Raw genomic sequence first — 10,460 nt, forward strand, 5'->3', positions numbered from 1 at the left:
ACTTGACACAACAATTTCTAGTCAGATAACATCACTGTGCACCATGTTTGAACAAACCTATACATTTTGCTTTGCTTAAGTGAGCCAAGCAAGAAGAACGAATGGGTGGTATCTTCTAGGATTCTTCAGACTTGTTATTCATGTATATTATTACTATGTGTTTCAGAGTAATCTTGTGTTTAGCCTTTCTTTAGTTCTAAATGTGTTATTCTGTGATATTATCTTTTTTAAAGATTATATGTATATTTAGATAACCATGAGCGACAAGAGGTTGAAAAATATGTGAAAAAATTCCTTGAAAAAATGCACATACCAGTGACTTTCACCCACCCTCCTCTACTACTCACCACTTGTTCCCAAGATTTTTCTTTATTAATTTGCATTTGATGTATAGTCTGTATTTATTTACTTTCCATTTATGCTCTATTACTTATTTAAACTTGCTTTCAATGGTCAATTGATGTGTTTTCTATCTCTGGAAATTGCTTAGGTATCTTGCTTTGGTCGAGATAGAACACGTCGTAATTTTCCAATTAAAATTCATGGAAATATTTTTCATATAATGGCTCTCCAGAGCATCAGCGTTTATACGAATGAGTTAAAGTCATTAAGCGAAGGATAGGTTAGAGAGTTAAACACTCTCTATAATGTGATATGTTCCATCAACTCCAAGAGCTGAAAGCCTTGGAGAAGGGAGGAAAGAGAAAGAACACGTAATTGTCTCTTGACCTTCGGTCAAGACACCACACTCTGGTATTCCTCTTACCTCTTCACATTCCAGTTCTTCTCAGTCTCTCATACTGTCTCTTCCTGCCTTTCATGACTTCAAAATATGAGAGCCCCAGGCAGTGGTGTGCTGGTAAATATTTGATAACTGTTTCTATTGGAAGGAGGGGGACCATGATGTGTAGTGTTTGCCAATTTTCATGGTTCAATCATGTCCACTATGGCTGATTCCAAGCTATTAGCATGATGTCACTGAATGCGGAGTTGAGAAGAGATGTGTTCAATTAGAGGGGCTGATTACTAAACCCTAGGGTCAGTGGTGAGCCAGCTCCAATTCACCACTAGCCTTAGGGTTTAGTAATCACCCCCGCCTTTTAAAAAAAATTTATAGTCATTCCCTGGGTGATCTCAGCAAATTCCATGGCTTTGAATACCACCCATATGCTGATGAATCCCAAATTAGATCTTATGCCCAATCTATTCCATTTGCACATATTCATATCCAACTGTCAACTTGACATCTTCATTTGAATGTCTAACAGGCATGTGAAATTTAACAGGAACAAAACAGATCTCTTAATTTAATCCTTCCTTGCCTTTAAGTCTTCACCATATCTCAGTAAATGGCAATATCATTCATCCATCATTCAATTCTAAACCCTCAGAATTACCTTTGACTCTTGTCTTTCTCTCATACTCCATGCCATGCCCCACTCATTAGCAGGTTTTATTAGCTGTGCCTTTAAAATTTATCTCAACTCACGCTGATGCTCAACCACCACCTCCAATCTCTGCCATGTAATCTAAGCACAATTTCTCTCCTGTGATTGCATCCCTGCCTCCATTCTGTTCCTCTATAGTCAATTATTTAAAGCAGCCTCAGTGAGCCTTTAAAATGTAAATCATATCCCATCCCTCCCTTGCTTCACACCCCACAACTAGCTTTCGATCATATTCAGAATAAAGTTCAAACCCTGCCACCTTCCCTAAGCCTTTACTAGTTCATTGGTTTTGCTAGCTCTCCAGTGTCAGCTCTTTCCACTCTGCCTTTTGCTTACCCTGCTTTAGCAGCACTGACCTGCTTACCATTAACAACACACCAAGTTTGTTCTGGGCTCCAGATATTTGCATTTCTTTACCCTCTGACTGGAAATCTTTCCCCAAAGCCTCTGCTGTGGTTTGAATGTCCTTGCCAAAACTCATGTTGAAATTTAACAGCCATTGTAATGAAATTGAGAGGTGGGGACCTTAAGAGGTGATTAGGTCAGGAGGGCTCAGGATTCACGTTGTTATCATGGGAGAGGGTGTCTGATACAAAGACTGAGTTCAGACCACTTCCCTCTCTTGTCTAATGCACTTGTTTCTGCCTTTTGCCCTACCACCATGAAATGACCCTCACCAGATGGCCTGGCAGATGCTGGGGCCATGCCCTTGGACTTCCCAGCCTCAAGAAACACAAACCAAACAAACTTAAGAACCATAAGCCAAACAAACTTATCTTGTTTATAAATTACCCAGTCTGTGATATTCTGTTATAGTGCAAAAAATAGACTGAGACATTCTCTATCTCATATCTTCACATCATTCACCCCATTGAGGTTTTTTACTCAAATATAACCTCTTAAGAGAGGCTTTCCTTGACTGCCACATCCCAAAGGGTCCCTGTTGCCCCCCTCTACCATCCCAATACCTCTCTGTCTTCTTTCCATGCTTAATTTTCCTTCATAGCACTTATTTCTATGTGGTTTATATCATTTGTTGATTTTTTTCCATGGGGGCAGGCATTCATCATGTTGAGTGCTAGATTCCTGACACCTATAAAGGTACCTTGCACACAATATGTGCTTAATACATAATTTGATGAATAAATAAATAAAATGAGAAGTGAAACAATCTACTCCCACACAGCTTACCATCCATATCAGGGGTTGGCAAACTTTTCCTGTAAAGGTACTGATAGTAACTATTTTAGGCTCTGTGGCCATATGGTCTCTTTCATAACCATTTAACTCTGTGTTTGTAGCATGGAAGCAATCACAGACAACATTTGAAGGAATGAACATAGGACTGCTCCAGTAAAACTATAAAAATAGGGCAAGGACCAGATTGGGCCTTTGGGCTATGGTTTGCAAATCCTAGTGTCGGTGAAACTGATTGTACTATTTGGCTTCATGAATATGACCTTATTACTCCTCTGTCTTCATCACCATGATTTTTCCACTCCAGGAACCTCTTGCTCAGAATAATAAAAGTTGCAAATATCTTTGGAAAAATTTATTTGAATGAACATCATACTGAGGAACCTTTCATTGAATTGTAACAAATGAATTTGCTCTCCAAGACTCTTCAAAATTCCCATCTCAAAATTCTTGCCTTGCTGTGTCTACCAGTCCTAAACTACTATATCTCAAGCTCCTGCAATGAAAAACGTGCTTTCATCCACACCCTCAAATATCATCAATATTCCAACTTATTTTTCCCCACTCAACGGCTAAGATGGTCAAGGTGGTGATCTCCCTGAGTGCAGTAAGCAATTAACTTCAGTGCTGTGTGCTAGAATTTTCAGAGTCCACCATAGTGAAGGGCTATCCCAGAGGAAGTTATCATGTTGTTTCTGTTGCTTTTGCTATCATGATTACTTGGCCTCCAAATTAAAGGACATACTAATTCACTCATTCATTAACAAATATATATGTTGAGAGCTTATTACACACATGTCCTCATGCCAGTTAGTCTTGATAGACATGTATAAGTAAAAACCAGGCAACTTTGCTCTGTGGAAATATGATAGAAAAAGATAACCTTTCCTCCAGTGATTAATGACATTTATGTTTACTTTCTTGAACTTTAAAAAATTGTGTCACCAGGGATTTTGACATGGGAAGAAACATTTACTCATTAAAATCAAGAGCTTCTTGATTTCTTCAGTCTCCTAGGTTCAATAATCCACAAGTCTGCAACTCATAGTGCATATATCCAAGAGTTTTCTGGAGGAATGCCAGGAATGGCTGAAACAGCAATCTTTTGACCATAACTACTGGGGGGGAGAAGCAGCCCTTGCTGTAATCATCGTTCATAAAAACTCTGGAATTTACTTGCACAAAGAGCTCATTGAGAGCTGACAGTTCTGCTACAGCCATTCCTTTCTTTCCAAGGAGGAAGCATCAGAAAAACGAGTGGCCCAGCTTGTGCCATTTCTGCAAAGGGAGTGTTCAAAAGTCGGCGCCTTGGGTATCAGCAGGCTTGGCTTCCCAAATGGGTGGAGGTAGCAGTGTGGTCCTGGAGAGAGTGCCCGAGACTTGAGTCAGGGCCTAACTCTGCCAACTGAGGCGAGTCACTGAGCCATGCAGGGCCTCTATGTCCTTGTCTTGGAAATGGACATGGGAAAACAGTAGCATCTCACTTACAGGAGGCTCATGTTAATCAGCCAAGAAGATGGAGATTAAATTGTTGTATAAGTCAGAATCTCTTTACCAGTGCTAGTCGCTGTTATTATTTCATTAAGGCAGTGGTTAGAGTTGCCATTTTCGCAGTTTTACAAAAGACTTCCCTCTCACCCCACCCTCAAAAGTCTTCCCCGTAGTGCCAGGATTTCTGTCGACAGAAAAGCAATCTTTCTTTATCCTATTTATCCTCTTCTTGTTTGGACTCTTCTAAAATGCAAGCACCTCCCCAAAGGCATAATACATCAAAGTAATTCATACTAACACAGATGTGGCTTCTTGAATGCTTTGTTTCTCTCAGGAGGGATCAGGTGGTTAAGGATGGATAATGAAGAAAAAAAAGATTACTAAAAAGCTAGGAAAAGTCATTTTAAAAAGGAGGAATGCCCACAGAATAACAGAATTGCCTTAGCCTTGCAGAATTAAAAGATTAATGGTTTTTGAAGTGAAATGTAGGCAGGTTCCTTTTATATAAAATAGAAAAAAATCAAAGCTGTAGTGGGAGTCTCAGAGTCTCACCCACCATCTCAGCCTCACGCTGATCCCTCTACAGCCCACAGGCCTCTCTGTGGAATCCTAGGGCTCTGAGAAGAGTTTGAAAACCACTGCTGGCTTACCCTCCACATTGCAGAGGCAAAGTGACCTCCAGGAAGAGAGATGGAAACAGCCACTCTTCTAATTAAGTGCTGGTGGCCCTACATAAGAACAAACTAATAATAATCAACATTTATTGAGAGCTTACTAATCCAAGGCTCTTTGGTTAAATCGTATGCATTATCTGATTTAATCTCCAAAACAACCCTATGGGGTAGGTACTAATTTCCTCCTCATTTTACGGAGGAGGAAACTGAGGCTTTGAGAGGGTAGGAAAGTCAGACTGAAGCCAGTAACTCCCTTCTCTCATATTGTTTTTGAAGAAAACTTTTATTTGTCCCTCTCTGCCCCTTAGCACCACAGATGTGATCTAGAATTTCTGTAAAACATATATTTAGATTTCAGTACAAACATACATTGTTTTTAGCCTGGATTGATATTTTAGAAGAGGAAGGAAGAATTTGAATTAAAATAGAAAGTTCTTTTGTGGGTGTAACAAGTGAGTGAGCATACAGGCTTAGGCACATGATGAGGTTCTATTTTCCCCCTATGTTGCCAACTCTGGGTCATTATTATTTTCTTTTCAAACCTAGCTTAAACTTACTGAGTAAATGAAGAGGGGGAAAGTTGACATACTGCAAATAACAAAATACCCCACTTTAAAATCTGAAATTCATAGCTGGACCTGGTGGCACGTGCTTGTAATTCCAGTTACCCAGGAGGCTAAGGCAGGAGAATCACTTGAACCTGGGAGGTGAAGGTTGCAGTGAGCTGAGATCATGCCACTGCACTCCAGCCTAGGGAACAGAGTGAGACTCTGTCTCAAAAATAAAATGAAATAAAATAAAATCTGAAATTCTGATAGAAGAATTACTCTGCAAAGCAAAACAACATTAAGTGCTGTTACTGGAAAAAAAGAAAACAAATCTGAAACTAAGCTCATCATGGAAACTTTTAAGTGAACTCTAAAAGAGAGAAAGGGAAGGAAAGAAACCCAATGAATAAGGGCATTCTTCTTCTTTCAGTTTAAATGTGCCAGAGAGAAGTGAAAAATACTTGATTCTCTCAGTGGCAGGAACAGATAACCATTTTTGTATTAGTCACCAGCAAAGTCATCATTCACTTGGTTTTAACAGCTTCAGAATTATGAAATAGTAGTATTTCAAGACTCTGAACATTCTGCTTCAAGATGAGCCAGCCTCTCTTAGAGATAGAAAGATGAAAAAAATGGGGCAACTGACAGACAGGCAGCTCATGCTGGTTTTTGAGTTATTTGTCTCATTCTTGTCTATTTGCAAGAGCTCATTGTATGTTACAGACACTGACCCTTGGCTTTGGCATGACACATTTTTTTGAACTTTTTTTGTCAGTTGATTTTGTACCTGGCACATTTTTCAGATAAGGGATTTGTATCTGTTTACGTTCAAATATTTCTGGTTTTTTTTTCTCTTAAGTTTCTGGGATTCCAGTCTGTGTTAAGAAGGTATCCCTCATCTCTAGATTGTACATACTCTAGGTTTTCTTACATGATTTTTTGTTTTAGTTTGCATTTAAGCCTTCATTCTTTTCTTCTCTTTTTTAAAATAGAGATAGGATCTAGCTCTGTTGCTCAGGCTAGAGTGCAGTGGCCCAAACATAGCTCACTGCAGGCTCAAACTCCTGGGCTCAAGCAATCCTCCTGTCTCAGAAAGTAGCTGGGACTACAGGCACATGTCACGATGCTTGGCTAAATTTAAATTTTTTTGTAGAGATGGGGGTCTCACTATGCAGCCTGGACTGGTCTTGAACTCCTAGCCTCAAGTAATCCTCCTGCCTCGGCCTCCCAAAGTGCTGGGATTGCAGGCATGAGTCACTGTGCCCAACACTGAGCCTTTATTCTTTATGTAATTTATACCATTTTGTATTGTGTGAGACAGAGGTCTACTTTTATTCTCTTTTTGCGACTTGGTAGTTGTGATAGCATCATTTATTAAATAACGCATTCTTTTTTCCTTGAGTTGAAATAGCACTTTTTTCAAGTGTTAAATTCACACCTGCGTGGTGTGGAAGGGACTTGAAAAGGTCCTTCCCTTCTGGGACCCTCACCCCTAGTGGCTTTGATGCCCATAAGAAGATCAGCTACGGCCGGGCGCAGTGGCTCATGCCTGTAATCCCAGGACTTTGGGAGGCTGAGGTGGGTGGATCACAAGGTCAGGAGATCGAGACCATCCTGGCTAACACGGTGAAACCCCAACTTTACTAAACATACAGAAAATTAGCCAGCCATGGTGGCAGGCACCTGTAGTCCCAGCTACTCGGGAGGCTGAGGTAGGAGAATGGCGTGAACCAGGGAGGCGGAGCTCGCAGTGAGCCGAGAACATGCCACTGCACTTCAGCCTGGGCGACAAAGCGAGACTCCGTCAAAAAAAAAAAAAAAAAAAAAAAAAATTCACACATATATTGAGATATCTTTCTGGATTCTCTATCCTGTTCTACTAACCTATTTATCCCTCCAAAGTACTATGTAGATTTTATCATAATGCCTTTTAAGTTGCCCTCCCCACTTACTGTTCTTTTCCCTATCTTCTTGGCTATTCTTGGGCATTTATTGTTCCATAACAATATTAAAAATCTTATTGGTGTTTGTGTTAGACAGATAATGTGCCCCCCTCAATCCCTATGATATGACCACTTCCCAGTCCATTGAACCTGTGAATGTTACGTTATATGGCAAAAAGGACTTTGTAGATGTGATTAAAGCTAATTATTTTGAGATGGGGATATGATCCCAAATTATTCCATGGATTCTAAGTAATCACAAAAAATCCTTATAACAGGGACAAGGGGAGTCAGAGGCAGAAGAGAAGGTGCCGTGATGACAGAAGCAGAGATCTGAGTGACTCACTTTGAAGATGGAGGAAGAGGTCACAGGCCAAGTGATACAGATGCCAGGAGAAGCTGAAAACAGGAGGAAATAGATTCTTCCTTCAGAGCTTCTGGAAAAGATCAGTCTTGCTGATACCTTGACTTTAGCCCAGTGAAACTGATTTTGAACTTTTGACTTCCAGAACTGTAAGAGAATAATTTTGTGTTATTTCAGTTACTAAGTTAGTGGCAATTTCTTATAGCAGGAATAGGAAATTAATACAGTGCTGAAATAGAAGTTATGTTGCATTTATCTATTAGTTTCCTGAAAACTGACACTTTTATAGTATTTGTTTTCCCACTCAAGAACATAGTTTCCTTTCTTTTGTTCAGACTCTGTTTTAGTTTTTTCAATAAAACTGTGTGTGTGTGTGTCCCCATATGGGATTTGCTTTTTCTTGCTAAATTTATTCTGAAATATTTTATGTTTTACCATTGTTGTGAAGGAAATATTTTTCCATGTTTCTACTTCTATGTACTTATTGTTAAGATATGGAAAAAGCTGACCGGGCACAGTGGCTCACACCTGTAATTCCAGCACTTTGGGAGGCCGAGACGAGGTCAGTTAGAGACCAGCCTGGCCAACATGGTGAAACCCCATCTCTGCCAAAAAATTCAAAAATTAGCTGGGCATGGTGGCATGTGCCTATAGTCTCAACTACTTGGGAGGTTGAGGTGGGAGAACTGCTTGAACCCAGGAGGCAGAGGTTGTAGTGAGCAGAGATCATGTCACTGTACTCCAGCCTGGGCAACCCTGTCTCATAAAAAATAAAATAAAATAAAAGATATGGAAAAAGCTATTAATTTAAAAATATTTATTGTTTATCCAACTGTGTTAACAAATTCTCTTAGTATTTTATTTCCTGTAGTAGCTTTTTACCAGAGTCACTTGAGTGGTTTGTTGTTTTTGTTTTTGTTTTTGTTCTAACAATCACACCATGAGAAAAACAAAGTGTTTTATTCTTGTTTTCAAATGTTAGGTCAATTATTTAATATTGCTGTGTTAATGTGATTGAGATCTCTTCCAAGCCAATGTTTAGTCATGGTGATGGTGAGCATTCCCGTGTAGTTTCTGTTCAATTAAAATTGCTTTAGCATTTTGTGCTTTGGGATACTATTGGCTATTGGTTTGGTAAATAGCCTTTTATATTAAACAATTTCTTTAATTCTTATTTTATTCATTAGGTATGGCTGCCATTTTACCAAATAATTTTTTTTTTTTTAGACAGGGTCTCATTATTGTTGCCCAGGCTCGTCTCAAACTCCTGGCTCAAATGATCCTCCCACCTCAGCCTCCCGTATAGCTGGGATTACAGGTGCATGCCACCAAGTCCAGGTTTACTAAATAAATGGTAAGTACCTAAAGATGTGATTATACATCCTCCTTCAAAATATGGTGTAATAGATTATACTGATAAACTTTCTGGTACTGAACCACCCGTAGTTTCGTGGAAGAAGTCTATCTTTTTTTTTGATATGTTACTGGATTCTAATTAGAAATGTTTTATTTAGATTTCTTGACTCCATATTCATGAGCCTGTCTATAATTTTCAATTTTGTCTTATTTTTATCAGCTTTGATTCAGTTTATTTTGCCTTTTTAAAGTGGATTGGGGGCTTTTCATCCTTTTCTATGGCTTATAGTAATTTAAGTAAAAGTAGTATTGTCAGTCCTCTAAAGGTTAGATAAAATTCAGCTAGAAATTCATGGGCTTGGTGAATTTTCAAAATTTATATTTTTCTTTTCTTCCCTGACCCAATATTCAACACCTGGGTTTTTCTGATATCATGTGAGTATTTTCATTCTAGAGTGTCATTTGAATTATTCTTATAAATCTTCCATTTCAAGAGCCCTTGTTTACACTTACCTTATCTTCAGTCAGAATCTCTCCATCTCTGCAGTATGTGTATATACATACATGCATAAAGGTTTGTTACTTACCAATCACTCTTCTTTATCTTTTCTTATATTGAGATTTATAATCTATTCTAATTAACTTGATGTTTCATTAGTCTCTTCCTGAGTATTTTCCTCAAATAGAGTGCATTGTCAATATAATGATTTACTCTCTCTTACATCTCCTTGTATTTATTTTCTTTCACTCTCATCAACTAAGGAAATAATGGCTGGGTATGGATCTCTGGGTAGCAGTCCTTTTCTTTCAGTATTGTGTGAGGATATGTCACTGTTTTCTAGTTTCCAATGTTTTAGGTGTGAGGTTTGATGCTATGCCTGTCTAATATATATTTTTCCTATTGTAGGTAACTTGTTCATTCTTTCTGGAAGCCTATAAGATTCTCCTTAACGTTAGAGTTCAAGGTTTTTATTGGGATATGGGTAGACATGTGTATTTTCTCAGCAACACTGAATTCTCCTAATGACTAATGATGTTGAGCATCTCTTCATGTGTGTATTGGACATTTGTATGTCTTCTTTGAAGTAATGTCAGTTCAAATGTAATACCTTATTTTAATTAGTTTATTTGCCTTTTTACTATTGATTATGCTTTTGTTGCTCATTTGAATCCATGGCTTCCCAACATTTTCTGGGTTTCTTTTTTTTTTTTTTTTTTTGAGACAACGTCATGCTCTATAGCCTAGGTTGGACTGCAGGGGTGCAATCTCGGCTTACTGTAACCTCTGCCTCTCTGGCTGAAGTAATCCTCCCACTTCGGCCTCCCGAGGAGTTGGAATTACACATGTGCACCACCACGCCCAGCTAATTATTGTATTTTTAGTAGAGGTAGGATTTTGTCGTGTTGGCAAGGCTGGTCTTGAACTCCTGACCTCAAGT

This window comes from Pongo abelii, chromosome 13 (genome assembly GCF_028885655.2).
Source record: "Pongo abelii isolate AG06213 chromosome 13, NHGRI_mPonAbe1-v2.0_pri, whole genome shotgun sequence".
Classification (NCBI taxonomy): domain Eukaryota; kingdom Metazoa; phylum Chordata; class Mammalia; order Primates; family Hominidae; genus Pongo; species Pongo abelii.